Below are 20,846 nucleotides of genomic sequence, written 5' to 3' on the forward strand. Positions count from 1 at the left end.
GCATAGAGAGGAAAAACAGGGGAATGGGCTTGAAAAACAGGAAGAAAACTGATTCCAGCAACTTCCCCCCAGGGAAGCCATAAGTTCCGTTTGTAGGCAAGCCATAGAACAAATTTTATGATTAAAAATTTACGATAAATTTTATGAGCAGAATATCCAGTAAGCAGCTGGAGGGCAACAGAGGCCTGAGCCATAAACTGAGCTGGCAGGTTTATGCAGAAGTCATGCCGGGAAACCATAACGCTTTTTTATTCTAACTAATTTGTAATGTTAGTGGGAAGAGGGTCCACTGAAGATTTAGTGCTTTCTGATTTTTAGAAAAGCTTTTGATTCAGTGTCTCATGAAATCTGACTGGGAAAATTAATTTAAATTGGCACGGACAGGGACTGTCTCAGGGATGGGGCTCGGTTGAAAGGCTGTAAACAAAGGTGTGATGAATGGGAGTCACAAGCTGGAGGGGCGAGGGGCCGGGCCTGGGCGGCTGCTGGCAGAGGTGAGTTGAGCAAAAGCAGGTGCCTGATCACATTGATGGTCTCCATGAAGGTGAGGTTAATGGCTGATCGATTAAATCTGCATGTATAATTCAGCCAGAGTGACACAGACAGGGGAGGGTGGGAAACCTGAGCAATATGAAAAGGACAGAATTATTCCTGGGAAACAGTATGTGCTATGTAGCAGGGGCCCAAGACCTGGAGAACTGGCAGGAGAAATCTGAGTCCAGGAGAATGTCTAGCAAGATCCCTGAGGGACGGGGACACACACAGGCGGTCAAAGCTGGAAGGGGTGCAAGTAATAGGAAATCTGCCTTGAATGACAAAGAAACCCATCTCACATGTAGGGAGTAGAGAAGTAAGGTTAGCTTCAGGCACAGAGTGATCAGGGCTCTGGCTTGGGTTCTTTGCCATTTGTTAGCTCTGCCCTCTCAGGCTGGTTTCCTTAAGATTGCTGCAGTGGGGGGAATGGTGGCTCCTCCAAAGACATGTCCATACCCTGGAATATGTGAATATGATCTTATTTGGAAAAGGGTCTTTTGAAATGTAATTAAGTTAAGGATCTTCAGATGAGATCATTCTGCATTGGCTTACTGAGTCCTAAATCCAATGACAAATGTCCTTGTAACAGACAGAAGAGGACATAGGCATGGAGGAGAAGGCCATGTGAAGACAGAATGGATTTACATAGCTGCAAGCCAAGACACCTGGAGCCACCAGAAGCTGCAAGAGGCCAGGAAGGATTCTCCCCTAGAGACTTCCAATCCTGCCAATGCCCTGATTTCAGTCCTCTGGCCTCTGAACTGTAAGAGAAGACATTTATATTCTTTGAAGCCACCGGTTTGTGGTCATTTGTTACAGAAATCTCAGGAAATGAATATGATGCCCACTGGGAAGCTGTGTCTTGTAGTTCTCTAGTGAGACTGAAGAAGTCCTTTCCAGTGAGCCCCACGCGAGCCTCTCCTCACATCTTATTGGCGCTTGTTAGCCCAGCCTTGTCCCTGAACCAGTCATGGGAAAGACCATGTTGTATGGCTTCCACTCACCACCTGGATGGAGTGGGCAACACCCAATGGCTACCTTCTAGATGGTGGAGCCTCGCAGCCAGTGTCTCCTGTAAGGAGGACATGGAGCAGAGACTACCAGCCTCCATGGTGCATATGTGATGTGCATGAGCAAGGACCCTTTCCTATGCACCCACATGTCACTTAGATCTGGGGGGCTATTTGTTACTGAGGCCAACCTGACTAACACAGGGGAAGATCATTGACTTAATCTGGGAGAACTGGCAGAATTTTGACAGGAAGATGTGAGAGAGAATCCAGGCAGGCAGAATAGCTCCAAAAAGGGATGCTGGGACAGTATGTTCAGGGAAAGGTGGATGAGGAAACAAGTTTTAGAAAGGAAGAGGAGGACCCGGTCAGGGAGGGACAGAGGCTCCCCCGGTACAGAGTTTGGATATGAAGAGGAGGGAATACGGGTGACAAGATAAATTCAGGAAGATGTTGCTGCCAAAATCCAAGTACGGATGCTGAAGACCAGACCCAAAGAGGGGCAGGGGAAAAAATGACAGTAGTAGCAGTGCTCTAGTGATAGTAGCAGTAATAGAGACCACTTAGAAAAGCCTGGTGTGCCGGGCACTGTGCTGAGTGCTTTATCTTCAGACACTAGTGGAAAGGAGAGTTAAGGCTGAGGGAGAGACACCCAATGCAGACACCCCACAGGTTAGCCCCAAACTAGCCAGGCCCAGTGCCCTAGTCTGCGGGCCCGCTGCTCCATAGAGCTCCCCCTGCAAGGCCTGCAGAGTTGGGGAGTTGCCCTGAACTTTAGCGAGCGTGTTCTCCAGGCTGGTGACCCACCTGGGGGAGACCGGTCCGGGGGGCAGCAAGCCCAGGGCCACAGGATCCTAATCTAGGGAGGTGGGCCCGGCCCTGTCCTGACTGGAGATGTGCTGTTGGGAGGTGAGGGAGGGTGTGCCGCTCTCTGCAGGGGGCTGCTAAGCTGTCACGGTTTTTGTGCCCTCACCACCTTGGAAGCAGCAGACCCTGTGAGACAGCGCAAGAAACTCTCCAGTGTCCTATGGAGAACATTGCCTCTGCTGGGGTGGGGATATCTGGCTCCAATGAGAGGCAGGAAGTTGTAACAAACTAAGGGCTTTGCTGGCTCATGTCGTGGAATGGCCCATGGGTAGGTGTGGTTTCACGTGGAGCTGGGACCTAGATGACATCAGGGCATCAGGAATCGTCCCTCCTGTCCTCTCCCCATCTTCTTGCCCTTGGTCTTTCTCTACTTGGTGGTGAGGCCACTCTGGTAGCTCCAGGCCTTCCTGGTCTTTGCGGCCAGGGACCCCAGTGAAAAAGACTGGGCCTCTTTCCCTGTGCTTTTAGCCAAAGCCCCAGGGATGGCCCTCAGTGGCACAGCTTGGTCAGGTGCCCACCTCAGGGCAGCAGGTAGGATCGGCTCCACGCAAAGTGCATGAATGAAGGATGGTGAAAATGTGGCGTCTTTGGCTGGATTCCCCAAAAAAGACCCTGAGACAAGGTTTGAATGTTGTTTTAAATGGGAGGTGGTCCCAGAAAGTATCATTAGGGGCACGGGGTAGGGAGGCAAGGGAGGGAAGAAACAATAGAATTGTGTTAATGAGCAGGTTACATTATAGGCAACTGGAGCTTGACTCCACGGAGGCCCCCACCCCCACCCCGGGAGACTGTAGAAGCCACTAGTTTGTGGCACTTCGTTACAGAATCTTCAGGAAAGTGGGGCATTTCCCCACCAGTGTACAGCTTATCTTTGGTTGAGGATAGCTTCCAGGGACATTAACTTCCCAGCGCATCCTACCTGCTCCATGTATGTGGGCTGAGCATGCTTCTGTGGACAGAGAGAGCCCCGGCAAGTGCTCACAGTGAGAAATCACCTGTGTGTTTGGGAAAATGGGCAGTTCATTGTTGTATATGGTCCCCAAGGGGAAGTAAGAGGCAGTTACCAAAAGCAGGGGATGGGCATGCAGAGCAGGCATAAAGAGCAGATGTCCACAGCAGCCAAGCTCCTGACAGAATGGACAAGGCAAGGAAGCTGATTTCTGACCCCACTGCCACCCCCAATTTGTGCTTGTTTCTGGACAGAACATCTGTAGATTTCATCGGACTCTCAAACAAGGTCTGGTCTTAATTCTAGAAAAATTAAGAACCATTTTTCTAAGGGATAACCTGTTAAAACTGAAGATATCACCATTCCCAAAGGATTCATACTAATAAAGGAGGATGATAGCTCCAAACAAGTGCATCACGAATGGTAGAATTTCAGGCTCCTCACAGATATTCACAAGGGAGAGATTCTTGAGAAGAGGGACCTCACCTAGCATTGATACCCCACAAGAAGTCATCCTCTATGGCTAGTTAGACATAAGCTGATAGGACCACAACTAATAACGATCATTGTTGAGATCTTTTAATAATCTGTGAGGCAGGAAGGGTAAGTATTATCCCACTTTGTACAACAGAAAACTGAGGCTCAAAGAGGTCACACAGCACAGCAAGACTCACCTGGCTTATCTAACTCCAATCGATTCCCCCAGTGCTGTCCAACAGGTGGCAAAAGACACTAGCAGGAGAGTGCTTGCTTGTGGGACTTTTTGCCAGCAACTCAGAGCTCATTCCTTTAAGACTCTTTCCTGTGGTCCTAAAGCCTTCCCCCAAATCCAGACCCCACATCGGGGCTGTGTCAGAGAGGGAAGCATGGGGTTCCCAGGAGCCAAGTGCAGATGAAGACTCAAATGAACACCATAAAATAATAATGGGAACCCAGTCACTAGGGAGACAGGAGAACAAAGGTCTCAGAGTCTCTAAAAGCATTCAGTTGACTTTATAGTCACTTGATTGAACATTTTTGCCCTCTTTGCCCTCTTATATACGCACAAGGCAAAGTTCGCACGTGTCCCAGAAAGCAGGCTCTTTCTTGGTAACTTCTGTACTCTCTGGACACCCGTGCTAACAAATTGTGCTTCACCCTAAACCATACCGCCCGAAGAGCTCAAATCAACACTCCCAGGTTGGTATTCAGAGTACAGACACACCTCCCTAAGAGAAAAATAACACACAGCATGATCTAGATATAAAGACTGCTTAAAACTGGCACATAGGAAATATTTAACAAATGTTAGCTATTTGGATTACTGATAAGCGAGTGAGGATGTGAGGGGTGCCTAGCTCTGGAAGAGAGCTGCTATTTGCAAAAGGGGTGTCCTACGAGGGTTCCTTATGACTTCTCAGGGGTTCCTATTCCTGCACCATCAACATTTGGTGAGCTGACTGCCAAAAACATCACCGCTATTTTCCTGCCCAGCTGTGGCTGAGATACTGGGCTGTGGAGCTGGTGTCTTACATGGAGAAGTTTTAGATTTGCTTAAATTTCACTCCTAAAAAAGGAGTGGGCAGGCAGACTCCCTGAGTTCAGCTCGGGACATTAGACAGAAGACAATGGCCAGATGCTTTCCAACCTGCAAGAACTTGTGGAGAGGAAACTCCCTGGGTTGAGGAGAGACATAGGTTAGCTGTTGGATCAGGCATATTTTGAGGTCTCCTTCCCGAGAGTCTTGAAGATGAGCATGGAGGTTGCTGTCTGCACTGGGGCAGCCAGTTTTATTGCTAGGATCACTACCCTTCCTAACTCTACTCATGCCACTGAAACTCGCTGGGCCAATGTTTTTCCAGGGCAGAAGAAGAATCTCACTATTTTATTTCATCTTCACAATAGTCTTCATGAGATAGGTACTGTTTTATCTCTATTCTAGAGTTAAAGAAACAGAAGCACAGAGAGGTTAAGTAACTTGCCCAAGGTCACACAGCTCTTAAGCAGAAAAGTCAGGCTTCAAACTCAGGTCTGTGAATCCCATTCCAGAACCCATGCTCTGAACTAAGGCTAACAGTAGCCAAAGAGAAGTATGTCTGTAACTCCCTTCTGTAATTCACTTAGGAGCAATCAGGACGTGAGCTGCCTCATTTAGATCCCTAACTCTTGGCTGCTCCTGTTCTGTCCTTGTCTGGGTTGCCATGATGTACAAAGCCCTGGGGAAAGAGGGAGCACCAAGATTCCTGTGTTTTGTTAATGGGAGAAGCGATCAAAGAGCTTCCCCCAAACAGACCCAGAGATGGTGGCAATGCCACAGGGCAGAGAATCAGAAGCAGCAAGGGGTAGCTGGAGGCAAGGAAAGCCAAATTCCCACAAATTCTCAGTTTGCTCTGCCTGGCACCTTCCTTCCTGGGCACCCCTCCCCGACCGCCCCAGCCCCCAGGCCCTGATCAGGATGCAGCATCACAATGGGCTGTTTTTAATCCTGGCTAGATCTCTTTTATTTTTTTCCCCCTTTGCTGGGCTTCCTGGGCTGTAATTTTTCCCTCTGTGTCATCCATCACAGATACAACGTCGCTTGTGCAAATTAAAATGCACCTCAGAATAATAAAAAAGGGGCCTTCTTTCCCCCCTCCTTTTCCTTCCCAGCAGCAACTCCTCAACACAAAACATTTGTCTCTGGGCAAGAGCCCGAACGTTAACCCTGCATGTGCCATCACCAGGCCCATATAGTCCCTGCAGCCTCATGCACCAGTGATCAGAGCCGGGGGCCGTTGGGAAGCAGCAGAGAAATGAGCCTGGTTCTCTCCACTTCACTGTGTGCTCATGATGTGCTAGGCGCTATTCATACCTTGCCTCTGCCGTCCTCACTATAACTCAATTGGGCAGGAACTATTGATGTCTTTCTTCATTTTGCAAATGCAGAAACTGACGAGGATTAAGTAACTTGCCTAGTTGGTTGGTACCAGAGCTGGTACTTGAACACTGTCTGACTCCAAAGTCCATACTGTTCTCTTGTTACTCAAAGTGTGGTCCACGGACTAGTAGCTCCACGGGCATCACTTGGGAGCTTGTTAGAAATGCAGACTCTTGGATCCTACCTCAGACTTACTGAATCAGAATCTGCATTGTAACAGGATATCCTGGTGAGTCACATGCACATAAAGTGCTGCTCTAAACTGTTTTGCTATAGCCACCTCATCTGTCCCCCACTCCCACAGCTTTATGTCCCCGCCCTGACCTGCCAAGAAAGGACCTTTCCTAGGGACGGGCCAGGAGCTCCCATGGACTCAGCTCAAGCATCTCCTCCTCCAGGAAGCCAGGCCTCTGGGGGCACTGACAGATCTCCTTACTTGGGCCTATTTCCATCACAGCACGTGTAACAGGTGTTGTGCTTATTTACCTGTGTGCTCGCTTCACCTCTCCAGTGTGAGCTTCTTGAGGCTGGAATTGTGCCTTATTTTCTTCTGTCCCTATAGTGCCAGTACAGTGCCTGGCATGAGATCAAAAGGCTGACAGTGAGCCTTGATGTGGCTGTATCTTAACGCTCCCCCGCCTCTCCCCGCCCCGCCGCCGAGACACACACAAAACCATATATAGTCATTGTTTTTTCTAATTTTAAAAGTCATACAGTAGGATTTCTGCTTCTGGGAAGATGAAATAGACATACATTCCCCTATTGTTTCCACTAAGTATAACTAGAAACCCTGGACATTGCTTATAAAACAATCATAAAAAGACTCTGAAAGGTAGAGTGAAGACAGCAGACCAGCCAGGGGTGTCGAGGCCCAAGGAACAAAATGATGGTGAGTTCTCTGTGTTTTCTTTTTGCCTCATATCCCCCAGAATGGAAGCTGAAGAAGCTGGCAACCTAGAAACACCAATAAGCACAGATTTTTACAATCAAACCAAAGCCTGCTCTTCCCATCCCAAGGATTAGGAAAGGGAAGCCTAGCAAGCCAGGAAACTTTTAGATGACAGCAACTCTGCTCTAACCAAATCTAACAGGAAAACCTGGGGCCACACCCCCTCTCACAGCAGCAGTGGCCAAGTGTGAAGCCTGGACTTCCATCCGTGCTGGGCTGTGATGAGGCACCCTGCCCTCTCCACCAGAGTAGTGTCAGAGAGGCCATGTAGGGAGGGAGCTGGGAATTTTATCCCCATCAGTCGGTAATGAGGTCCCTCCCTCTGTGGTGTCAGCGGAGGCCACGTGGAGAGCAGTAATGAGGCACTCCTACTCTTCCCAGCCAGGGGGTGTCAGGGACACCTAATGAGGAGTCAGGGCTCCCACCTCCACCTCCATCCAGGAGCAATAAGAAGCCCTGCCTTCTACCCCTACCTGGCAGTTAAAGGCTGCAACCCCTCTTCCCCTGCCCAACTGGTGTCAGGAAAAAAACTAGCTAAAAGAGGTTTAAATAAGACCCAGAGTTTCATAATATAAATACCAGATTTCAATGAAAAATGATAATTAGGAATATCTCAAACTAAAAAGAAAAAGACAATCAATAGATGCCAATATCAAGCGACAGGGATGTTAGAATTAGCTGACAAAGATTTTAAAACAGCTATCATTAAAATGCTTCAATAAGCAACAAACATGCTTGGAACAAATGAAAGGAAAAAACAGCCTCAGCCAAGTAATAGAAAATATAAAGAAAAACAAAGTGGACATTTTAGAACTGAAAAGTACAATAACCAAAATAAAAAAAAAATTCAATAAGATTGGTTCAGTAGCAGAATGGAGAGGGCAGAGGAAAGAATCAGTAAACTTGAAAATAGAACAATAGACTTGAAAAACGAACAGTCTCAATAATCTTTGGACTCTAACAAAAGAGCTAATATTTGTGTCATCAGAGTTTTGGAACAAGAGGGGGGTGTGGTTGAAAAGTACTCAAAGAAATAATGCTGAAAACTCTCCAAATTTGGCAAGAGACATAAATCTATAGATTCAAAAGTTGAGCAAATCCCAAACAGGAGGAATCTAAAGAAATCCACATTAGCACACAAGAGTCAAACTTTAAAGACTAAAAACAAAGAAAAAAATCTTAAAAGCAACAAGAGGAAAGATACCTTACTTATAGAGGAGAAATAGTTTAAATAGCAGCAAGTTTCTCATTAGAAACCATGGGACCAGAGGGAAAGGGCACAACAATTTTCAAGTGCACAAGGAAAAGCAGCATCAACCAAAAACCCTATATCCAGCAAAAATATCCTTCAGAAATAAAGGAGGAAATCAAGACATTCCAAGATGAAGGAAAACTGAGATAAGTTTTTGCCATTAGATCTAAGCTTAAAAGAATGGCTAAGGGAAATTCTTTAAACAGAAAGAATAAAAGAAGGGACTTTGAAACAAAAGGAAAAAAGATAGAGTATAGTAAGCAGAAATGTGGGTAAATACAACAGACTTTCCTTCTCCTCTCAGGTTTTCTAAATTACATTTGACAGTTGAAGCAAAAATTATAACACTGTCTGATGTGGCTCTAAATGCGTGTAGGAGAAATATTTAAGACAATTATATAATAAATAGAGAAGGGTAAAGGAACATATAGGGAGGTAAAGTTTCTATACTTTTATTTGAACTGATAAAAAGATGATACCAATAGACTGTGACTTGTATATCTAATGTAATACATACAGCGACCATTAACAAAGCCACACAGAGATAGATTCAAAAAAATTATAGATGAATAAAAATTAAATTCTAAAAAATATTCAAAGAATCCAGAGGAAATCAGGAAAAAGAAAACAGAGAAACAAAACACAGGGAGAACACACAGAAAACAAAACTCTAGCATATCAATAATTACATTAAATGTAAATTGCTCAACGATGCTACTTAAAAGAGAGTGGATAAAAATGACATGACTCAACTGTCTTAGCTCAAGCTACTATGACAAAATACCATAAACTTGGCAGCCTAAACGATAGAAATTTATTTCTGTTCTGGAGGCTGGAAGTCCAAGATCAGGGTGCCAGCATGGTTGGGTTCTAATGAGAACCCTCCTCTGGGTTGCAGACAGCTGACTTCTTTTACCCTCACAAGGAAGAGAGAGCTAGCTAGCTCTCTAGCTTTTTTTACAGTGGTCCTAATCTTGTTCATGACCCAATGACCTCCCCAAAGCCCGACCTCCAGGTACCATCACATAGAGTTTATATATAAATCAATAGCAGAAATATAATGAAAAAATCTCCAACTATTTGGAAAGGGAACATTACATTTCCGTATAATCCATGGGTCAAAAAGGAAAGTCTCAAGGGAAATTAAGGAAAAATAAATCAAACTGAATGAAATCAAAGTACTGCATATTAAAACTTATGGTTTTGTAGCTAAAGCCACGCTGAGAGGGAAATTTATAGCATTAAATGCTTATATAAGGAAAGACAAAAAGTCTTAAATCAATAATCTAAGCTCCCACCTCAAGACTTTAGAAAAATAGGATCAAAATAAAGCAAGCAGAAGGAAGAAAACAAGAACAAAATCAGTGAAATTAAAAACAGGAAAAAAATTTTAAATCAATGGGGAAAAAGAGCTGAGTATTCAAAAATACCAATAAAATTGACAAACCTCTAACAAAACTGACAAAGAAAAAAAGAAAAATGCAACTTACCAATATCAGAAATGAAACAAGGGCTATCACTATAGACGCTGCAGATACATTTTTTAAAAGTAAAAAAGTAAAAATTTTACTTTTTTAAAAGTAAGATACTGCAAACAACTCCACACACATACATTTGACAACTTAAATGAAATGAACTCATTCCTGAAAAAAACACCAACTACCACACCTCACCCAGTACGGAATTCGAATTACACTGTAACTTTTGAACAAATTAAATTTGTAATTTAAAGACTCCCAAATTAGAAATCTCCTGGCCCAGATGGAAGACAGTGATGATATTCTCTTCAATATGTCAACCTAAGATCTATACCCAGTGAAACTGCCTTTTAAGATTGAGGAGGTAGCGGTGTAGCTCAGTGGTAGAGCATGTGCTTAGCATGCACGAGGTCCTGGGTTCAATCCCCGGTGCCTCCATTAGCAGCAACAACAAATTTTGAAAAGGATTTAAAGTAATACATTTTCATATGTATAAAGACTCAGTTTACCTTCATCTAATATTTTATTAAGTGCCTACTATGTGCTAAGTACTGTATAAGGACTGTCATTCTGATGACGTAAACGTGATAATTCCCAATTTATATATGGGAAAACTGATGCTTAAAGAGGCTAAGAGACTTGCTCAGATCCTTCTGATTCCAGAATCCATATTTTTTACCCTACACCAAGGAGAAGCATCTGAGATTGACAGTGGACTATCCAAGATCCTTCTGTTTCAAGGCTGGATTTAGGATGGACATTTTGAAGACAGAAGGCTATTTGTTTAAGGAGATGGAGCTACAAACTCCCAGGTCTCAGGAGTGTACCTCGTCCACACACCAGCGAGTCTGGGTAGGTCTGTGCAGACAAGTGATCACGGCTTGGGAGGAAGAGCTTTCTGCACACGGTGATGTCCTGTGTGTGTGTGATGCTATGGGGGAGAGTTTGGGGAAGAGTTGTCCAGCTCCCTTCTCCTCCCTTTTCTCTCCTCTGCTTTGCCCTCTATACCCACCTTGCAGGTCTGATGTTCCCTAGCTTAGATAGTCCTTTCATGATGGTTATAATATCATTTACCCTACACAGTTGCCTTGAAAACTAAGTGAGCAAATTCCAGGAGAGCACCCCTCCATGTGTACACCCCATGAGGCTACTCTTATCCTCTGTCCTGTCCCCATCCGCATCAGCAACATTTGATGCCATGTTCTGTGACTGGCACTGAGAACCCAGTGACACAAATGCCAGAATGGGGGGAGGAAATAGCTCAGTGGCAGAGTGTGTGCATAGCATGCATGAGGTCCTGGGTTCAATCCCTGGTACCTCCATTAAAATAAAGAAATAAATAACCTAATTACCCCCAAAAAATTAAATTAAAAAAATGCCAGAATGGAATGACCATCATCATCATTACCTAGCAACATTCTCCCAATCTCCAGTGGAAGAAATAAAATCAAGCAAAAAGTCATAAAGAAGCAAACATGCAGCTGTTCTCCAGGAGGTGAGGAAAAGGAGGTGGAGAAGAGAGAGGAAGAGAAGTGGAAATCACCATCGTTCTTAATCATTACATGGTGCATTAGAATAATATGATTATTCATTGGCATTCTAATTAGGCTTAATGAAGAGTAATGGGTATGAGAGAAGGCCTGGAACACATATGGTTTTATATGGTGTATGTACCCCTCTGCCAGGAAGACACAGGGCCCCACATCAGGACCCCAGGACTCAGAAGCTAGAACAAGATGCAACCTGGGTCAGCTGGTGCCCAGCCATAACTCCTGACATGCACGACTGACGGGATTGACGTCTGACGAACCACATTGGCTCAGTGTATTAAAAACCAGACAGACCTTGGCAGATGAGGGGTGGGGACTAGCAGAGGGACATTTTGTGAGCTGTGAGTGGTATGGACATCGGCTGTGGAAGGCACATGGGTGTGATATTGTGTGAATTGTGGTCCCCTCCCTTCTTAAGATGTGTAGACATACTTATAAGGGTATCTCAGGGTACATATGAGTTAGGAATGGGACTAGGGTCGGATTTAGCTTGAGTTTTAAGGATCCCCAAATAACTGGCTACATAGAAGGGAGGAAAATTCCCCAGCTCTCCCTTTGCTGTCTGAGGTGGGCTGATCTATCTTCATGGCGGTGAACTCACCATGGACTTCAGAGTTCTCGAGGCCATGTCTCCCTAGCAGCCGTTCAGCTGGATTCCTGGTTAATGGTATGATGGCTTTCCTTCCTTCCTCCCTTCCTTCTTCCCTTCCTTCCTTCCTTTTTATTTCTGGAGAGAGGAGGCTGGTTAGATTGAACTCAGAATGGGCAGTGAACTGGACCAGAATGAGGACAGAAGGATAGAATATAGTTTAGATTAAGTACTTTGAGCCCTCATCAGTGTGTTAGTTGTGACAGGTTATACTGGTTAAAAAAAAAAGTCAGAAGTTCACTATAATAAAGGCTTATTCTCATTTATCCTACGTGTTACTCACTGGTCAGCAGGGGGCTCTGCTCAGTGTTGTTGTCACTTTAGGATTCTGATTGATGGAGAAGCCACCATCTGGATCATTGCAGCTTTTCAAAGTAGAAGGAAAGAGAGCTCTGTCATTAAATGCTTCAGCCTAAAAGTAACACCTGGTAATTCTGCTTATGACTCATTGATCAGAATAATCAGATGGTCCCCACCCAACCACAGGGGGCCCAGGGACTGTGCCAAGTGGGTGGGAAGTTAGAAATACTTGAATATGAAGAGCGTTAATGAATTTAAGAGGCTCCATGGTTCCAAGCACATTTGTCCTGAACTTCCCAGCCTGTGGCCATCAGCTACTCCGTTGTCAAATATTTGCTGAGGGCCTATTCTCAGTCCATCACTGGGCTGGGTTCTGGAGGTATAAAAGTGAATAAGCCAGGGACCCTGCCTTCAAAGACCTTAAGGGCTGCCATCACAGGACCCTGCCCCAGAGTCTGATTGGCCGAGCTCAGCTCCTGGCCCCACCCCTTGCTGGGGAGGGCAGTATGGTTGACAGCCTCGCCAGGACCATGTGGGGAAAAAATGGTGACGTGGGGTGCTGTCATAAAGAGAGAAAGGGTTGAGAAAACCACAGATGCCCGTTGCTGAGTTGCATAAGGAATAACAATAAGAAAATCAGAAGGTAGCTTAGAGTTCCTTTACTCAGCCCAACAAGTTAGACCCAGAGGGGTTATATAACTTTTCCATGGCAAAGCTGAGCCCCAAATCCAGGCAGTCTCCCTGATTCAGAGTAGGGCTTCTTCCACTTCACAAAGTGAACAAAGGAAGAAAATATGCGACAGTTAAGTCTCGGATCATCTCACCACCCCCAGCAGGTGTGTTTCAGTTTGCTTATTCTTGGAGCATCTTTAGTTTAATATTTAGTGCTCCATAAAAGATGATGGGACAAATGCCCCACAACACACATGGAAGCCAGCACCATTTGGTTGACCCCAGACATGGAAGGGACCAGTAGAGTCACGTGAGACGACTGCTGCCCAGGAAGGGGACATTGTGGAGGACAGCTGGCTCAGGTCAACTTCCCTCCCTCTCACGAACCCCAGGATACCCATCCCCCCCAGTTTCAGAAGACACCCCAAGGAAGATGAATTGGGCTGTTGACTCCAAGCAGAAGGGGACTGAGAGCCTATGCCTCTTCCGACAGCAAGGCACTGCCTGGTGCCAGCGTCTTGGAATGTGCTGGCTTCATTGCTCTGACAGCATGAACGATGTTTGGTTTTGTTCCCAGCACTGTTATCATTTATCATCCTCTTGTAAAAGCTGGCACCCTCTGCCTGTTCCCCCTTCTTTCTCACTCTCTCCCTACCCCTTCCTCCAATCCAACCTCCCCATTCTGCCACTGAGGGGAGCCCTCTTGCATTTACCCCAGAGGAAACGCTCTCACATTGGTTCCCCAAAGCCCAAGAGACACCTTAGTTGAATTCATCTCATAAGTATGTACCGAGCGACCTCTCTGGGCAAAGTGATGTGCTTGGGGCTTTGGATGATAAAACATAAGTGAGACAAGTCTGTGACTTCAAGAACCTTGCATTCAGGCAGGGAAATAACTATGAGCACAGGTATGTGCAGAGTGAGGGAGAAGAACCACACATTTGGAAAGCCTGAGAAAGGCAGTACTCATGGCCTTTCAAAGAGCAGAGACTGTTGGGTGGGAGATGGCAGAAGATAGAATGCATGGGTAAAGAGTGAGTGGGGAAGGAAACAATGAAGACATCAATATCTTCAGAAAAGAAGTTGCTGAGAATACAAAGAAAGAGATGAAACTCATAGCTGGAAGAGGAGCTATCAAATTTGAGCTGGTTTGAAGGTGAAAGAGATGAAGCCAGTGGAATGCACAAGGTTGAAAGTACAAGAGAGAGAAAATAATTGATGAAGCAAAGGCCCCAAAGGGGCTGGAAGGCCAGCTTAAGACAGGGGGAAGGGCTGGCTGTGGAGGGAAGTCAGAACACATTTATTTCAAGAACAAAGGAAAGAAGAAACTGGTGTGTGGGCTCCATCTTCTTAGTGAATCAGAAGGCAAGGTCACCTGCTAAAGAATGAGACTGGCTTGGGACCTTAAGAATACTAGAAGTTGGAATATCCAACTGAGGATAGATAAAAACATAAATTAAAATAGAAAATTAAAATTCTGATAAATGAAAGAGTTGTCTAACATTAAAGTCCCCTGCTGCAATTCAGTCTCACCCCAGGGCCTTTGCACATGATATTTTTGCTATTTAGAACATACTGCCAACCACTCTGCATGGTCAACATTTTCTCATCTTTCTGAACTTGGCCTAAATGTCACCTCTTTAAAGTGACCCTCCCCAATAATCTTATTTAAAGTAGCTTTCCTCCCCAACTCATAATTCTCCATCTCAGCTCCTTTATTCCTTTCTTGCCTTCACACCTGTCATACTTTATTAGCTGCTGCTGCTTCTTTTTAAAAAGTCTGTTCAATCCAGCAAGTATGAAAGCCCCAGGGAAGCTGAGACAACACTTGTCTTGTTTACTCCTGCATCCTCAGTGTCTACTCATGTGTCAGGCACGTAGAGGGAACTCAACGAATACTTGTTGAGTAGAGGAATGAGTATCAAAGAATGTGTGTTTGGAGTGGAGCTAACAGCCAGGCTGAGCAGTTTTCCCTGAGGTTGAGGACCGCAGGCAGAGGCTAAGATAGGGTCAGGAATGTAAGATGTCTGTTGGTGGTGGGAACTTGTGAGAGATAAAGGGAAAGAAGCAAAAGTGTTGCATGTGGCCCAGAAGGCAGAACCAGGATGGGGATGGGATGGATAGAAATGAAAAGAAGGCAGAGGTGGGTCAACCCCTGACTTAGTGATTAGATGTGTGCAAAAATGGAATGGATTTTCCAGGATGTAAGATGGCCAGATTTATGAGTAAAAATACAGGACACCCAGTTAAATTCAAATTTCAGACAAACAATAAAAATCTCATGCAGTATTTGGGACATGCTCATACTAAAAAAATTATTCCTTATTTGAAATTCAGATTTAACTGAGCATCTTGGATTTCATCTGGAAATCCCTACCAGGATGATAAGTTTTTGTCACTGAAGGCTTACCAGCTGAGTCTGAAACACCACATGAGAGACCATGGGTTGATGATTGGTTGAGATATCAGATGGTGGGCTTGAGTTTAAAAGCCCCACCAGGTATTCCATTTCCCCAGTTTTCCTTGGGCAGAGTGTTCAGGCAAGGGACATCCTGCCTGCTCCCCAAGAAGGATTTAATTCACTGTCCTGGAGCCTGGGAGCTCCTTGTTTAAAGCGCTGTTCTTCAGTCAGCATCATCCCACATCCTGCATCCCCATCCAAGAGCAGCTAGCCTGGGGTGGGGGGTGGGCTGGGCAGGTGGCTAAGCTCATCCCTAAACCCCTGGACACAAATATGGGTCCATTGACTCCCCCACCCAAGGCTGGGCTCCCTCCCCCACCGCCCCTTATCAAGCCTCTCTCCTGGGTGGTGAGCTGTCACCCGCCCCGGTGCTGCCCCCTCAGCCTGCCATCGCCAGACTCACTCGATTAGGGGATCCGAGTGGCTTACAGGGGCTCCTCTTCCCCAGGGTCGGTATTTGCATAGGGTGATGGATGCTGAGATGTCATCTAAACACATCTGCACTTTGCATTTTAAACAAAGCAATTTCCAGAGCAAGCTGGGGCAGCTTTGTCTCCTTCCAGGAACATTTCCTCTGAGTCAAATTCTCTCTCTCTCTCTTTTATTTTTTGGCCAGTACTTTTCACATCTGTCCCAGGTTTCGCTCCTCTACTGGCCTCCTGCTCACTCCCCACCCCTGCCCCACTGCCATGGTAGAGACTCCAGTGTGGAGCAAAGGGTTACATGCGCCGCAGGATGGAGAAGGGCGTAGGACCTGGCCAGGGCCAGGCAAGGGTCACCTAGCTCCCCCCTCACCTGGCCACTCTGCCAGTGAGGGCAGAGCAGGGGCTTCTGAGCCTGGGCCAGTCTGAATCTACAGCTAGTGTCTCACCCCCCACAGCCAGCCCAGGGAGGACCAAAAGCTTGCCCCACTGTCTCCAGGTGGGAGAGACAGGTCTGACCATGTCCTTCCCCTGCTTAAAACTCGGCCAGAGTTTCCAATTTGTTCTGGATTGAGAGCAATGTCCTCAACAAGCCCTGTGCAGTCTGGCCCCTGATTTCCAGCCTTCTCTTCTCTTCTGCCCCTTTGCCACCAACCAACCAACCAAATGGTCTTTTTCCAGTTTCTTGAGCAAGCCCGGAGCACATTAGCCTCGCTCTGTGTGTGTCTCCCTCTCTCTGTCCTGGAAGAGAGCTCTCTCTCTTCCAGAAACTCTCTCCCCCACCTTACCTGGCTTCCTCCTCTCCTACATGTCTCAGCCCCCACCTGCTTCTGCAGGATGGTTACCTGCACAATACCCCCCAACCCTGCCAAAGGCTAGGTTGCTTTCCCTGCTACATCCTCCCATATGTTGTTGAAAGTTTCCTGGATAAGATGCCCTTGTAAATTGCTAGTTCAATGTCTATCTTCTCTGCTCAACCAGGAGCCCTCAATATACCCCCAAACTTAGCCCTGTACCAGGTGATGAATGAATATGTAAAGAAAGCAGGCCAAAGTGACTAGAATCAGTCAGGAGAAAGGAGGGCTAACAGAAGAGACAGCACATCATGGACTGGAAAAGATTTCTAGGTGTTCCCCTAAAACAACTGCCAGCCTTTGAGCCTGGAGGTGTTCCCCTGGAAGAGCACGTCCGGGTCCAGTGTGCACGGCAAAGCCTCAGGGCAGGTAAGGGGCAGCTCTCTAGGATTCCAGGTGGCATCTGTTCTGTGGGGGCGAAGTGACTTTGCATCAGAGGCAAAATGAAATACATAAGGTGGCGAGGTTTTCAGTCTTTCTCCACGGTCCTCGCCACACGGCCTCTTCTCAAGAAGACGTTTGCTTATTGGAGCAGCTTCTGGCTTCTCTTCAGCTTGTGCTGAAATGTGGAAAGAAGTTGAAGAGGCTGAGCTGATCAGGTAACAAGGAACTGAATCGGGGAGGGGAGGGCTGGGCTGAAGTTAGGGCATCTAGAAGGCTGAGTTAAGGGGAGCTGGGGCAGCATGGAGATACATGAGAGAGATTTCCAGGAGCAGCTGCCGCCTGGGAGAGAGAGAGGAAGAAAGAGGTTTCTGATGAGGTTTTGCTGTGCATTGATAATTTACTATCCTACTGGTGGTGTTAAGGGTTAAGACTAGAGTCATTTTTAGTTATTTTGTGGTTGCTGGACTGTTGTTTCTTTGGGAGGAACTGGCTGGGCATTGAACATGGCTTTGGGTTTCATTAGGAACATGTATTTAATGAGAGGCCTTGAGAATGGGGTCAAGTGCAGTTCATGTGGCCCATGAGTTGCTCTAGAGTCTTGTCTCCTTTATGCCGGCCTCTGTCCTAGCCTTGCTCCAAGCCTGACTGTAGAGGCTTGTCATGTGTGTCTGTGGGACGAGGGGACAGGAAGCTTTGGTGGTCCCTCTTCTCCACAGGGAATGTGGGGAGAGGCTCTTCAGTATCCAAGTGAGAGCCCCAGTGCCCTGGCTTTGGCTTGTGACAGCTGCCAATGGGATCTTTGCACAGATGAGTTGGGCATTTGGGCTGACAAGGAAGGGCATGTCTGCAGAAGTGAGACCAACTTCCTAGAAAAAGTAAGTTGGAAAAAAGATCTCTAAAGACTCCTAACCTTTCCTCCTGTAGAGACGAAGGCTTGGCTTCTGACCATCACACACGGGGCTTTGAATGGCTAAGCCCCAGGTTCCCCTGCCCATCCCAGGCTAGGGAAGGAAGTGATAAGAGAAAACCCACAGGCGGAACTGAACAGGCAGGGACAGTCATGGGGAGGGCCATTTGGGGCCAAGAGGAGGAGGGAGAGGAGGAGCCATCTTCATCCGTAGCACTCTTAAACAGGGAGCACATGGTCTGCCAGAGGACTCCCCACTTCTTCCAAACATGAAGCCATAGGTCGATCTTGCTTCCCCAAACCAAAAGTCTACACGTAAAGGGAAACCAGGTGGATGTGACGGCAGAGACTGCAGGACTGGACCCCTCTCTCCTCGCACCTCTGCGTTAAGTCAGAATAGGAACCGTTCATGTAGTGCATGGGATATTCGCCCCGGACAGATGTTTTCGGGGTCAGAGCAAGACTAGGTGAGGTAAAGGTGGCTTCAAGTGGTGGGAAGAGCTTGGTAATGTGAGTTGACACCCCCAAATTCTGTTCCCTGGAACCCTGGGGTTTTTTTCTCGATAATGCCCAGAATATGTGTAAAGCAGTTTCTCAGCCTCAGCACTGCTGACATTTTGAGTCCGATGCTCCCTCGTGCGGAGCTGTCCTGTGCGCTGCACGATGTCTAGCAGCATCCCTAGCCTGCACCCACTAGATGCCAGGAGCGCCCACGGCATGACAGCGAAAGATGTCTCCAGGCATTGCCAAGTGCACCTTTGGAGACAAAACCACCCCTGTTTGAGAACTTCCCGTCTAAACCAAGTCAAGCACTCATGCGCTTCCTAGTCCAGCACCCCACAATGTTTTCTGAGAATCAAGGGTGAGGTTATCATTTAGGCTCATTTCTCACAACAGGCAAATAGGGATATAAAACGGTAATTGCTAAGCCCTTTCTGTTCTAAAAATCTGTGTCTCTAAGACGAGATCTACTTTACTGCCTTTGAGGCTGGGTAGAGAGCAAGGGAGGGTGTCTGGTGGGCATGAGAAGAAGTCACAGCCTGTGAAGATGGTCAGTGCTAACACTGCTATGGAGGGAAGCTCGTTGCCTGTTCCCTACCCAGCCAGCTTCATGGCCTGCTGCCTTCCCGGTGCCTCCCCTGACTTTCAATAGCCTCTTTTTTAAGCTTAACACAGACTTGCCTTCTCTGAGTCTTCCCACCTCAGTGGATGACAACTCTATACTAGTTGTTGGGGCCCAAGTCTTGGAAATCATGGATGTCTCCTCTCTTTCCCTTGCATTCCACATCCATCCTATCAGCAAATCCTGGTGGCTTCAGAACTGATCCAGGACCCACGCACTTCTTAACCCCTGCTCTTCTCCCACACTGGTCCAAGCCACAGTCACCTCCTCACCCGTGGTTTCCTAGGTGGTCTTCCTGCTTCCATCCTTGTCCTCCTATGGCCTGTTATGAACACATCAACCAAAGGCTCCTGTGGAGATGTGTGATCACAGCACTCTTTTACTCAAAATCTTCCACTTAGAGTGAAAGCCGCATTTACTATGACCTCCCACCCCCTTTGTGATTTGCCCCACTCCCCCTTGCCTCACCCATTCCACTTCAGCCACCATGGTTTCCTTTATGTTCACTGAACACACCAGGCATATTCCTACCTGAGGGCCTTTGCACCAGCTGGTCCCTCTGCTTGGAGAGCTTTCCCTCCAGATGCCACATGACCCTCACTTTTTCAACTTACAGTTCATTGAGGCTGCTCTGACCACTCCTTTTAAAATTATATCCCAACCCCCCATTCCTGAGCCTCCATACCCTGCTTTTTTCTCCTCATGGAACTTAACACATTCTAGTTATTTATTGTGCTTGTTCTCTTTACTGATGTAGTCTCTTTGTCCAGTACAGTGCCTGGCACAGGGCAGACTCTCAGTGAATATTTGTTGAATGAATGAATGAATGAATGACCCTCAGTTTTGTTTTACCCTTTCTTTAAAGCTTCAACTCTTTTGCTAACTCAAAGAGGGGAATATTTGGGGAAAGAATGGAGACAAAAATATGGATGAGGTTTAAGTCTTTGGAAAAATGAACTATTAGCTAGTTTGGTCACCCATTATCTAGACAAATCAAAGAAGTAATGCAGAAAATCCTAAAATACAGATTGTCCAGTAAAAATTTCTATTTTGATTGCATTATATGATGTTATGTTGACTCTTTCCTAATTATTTTTTCTTAAGGTAGTAGCATGAATATCAGCTCTGGGTGTGCGTGTCTGTGTGTGTATACATGTACACATGCACAAGATGTAGGTGAACTGGAAACTTACCTAAAATAATTCAGAAACTGGGTGCTTTCATTCCCACAAATACTTAATACATTTCATGCACAAGACTTGCTAGGTATTAAGTTCAAAGACTTCCATGTGGATCCTCTTTTCCAAGAGCATGAGGAAACCAAGAGCTCATTGAAAATTGACCAGATCTTGAGCTGTCTAGGTGTGTGGGTTCTGTGGGCATCATGGTTGGGCGGTTGCCTCTTAGACTTCCAACCCAATCATTTTTGTGGAGCAGCTAGACTGAGTGGAACTGGTCCCACCTCATAGTGGTCACAGTGACCCATTAAGGGATAGGCACAAAAGCCATTGGGATTCACAATGAAGATCAGATATTTTCCATGGTTGTAAGAAGAGATTTTTTTCCCTTTCCCTGTGATGTGAAATAAA

The 20,846-nt window shown here is 46.3% G+C and overlaps 1 long non-coding RNA gene across 1 annotated transcript in view; it reads left to right on the plus strand.

Annotated features, from left to right (window-relative positions):
* LOC105063392 (uncharacterized) overlaps nt 1-20,846 on the plus strand; it is a 203,475-nt gene that overhangs the window by 151,509 nt on the left and 31,120 nt on the right. The window lies entirely within an intron of this gene.

This window comes from Camelus bactrianus, chromosome 6, assembly GCF_048773025.1.
Source record: "Camelus bactrianus isolate YW-2024 breed Bactrian camel chromosome 6, ASM4877302v1, whole genome shotgun sequence".
Lineage (NCBI taxonomy): Eukaryota > Metazoa > Chordata > Mammalia > Artiodactyla > Camelidae > Camelus > Camelus bactrianus.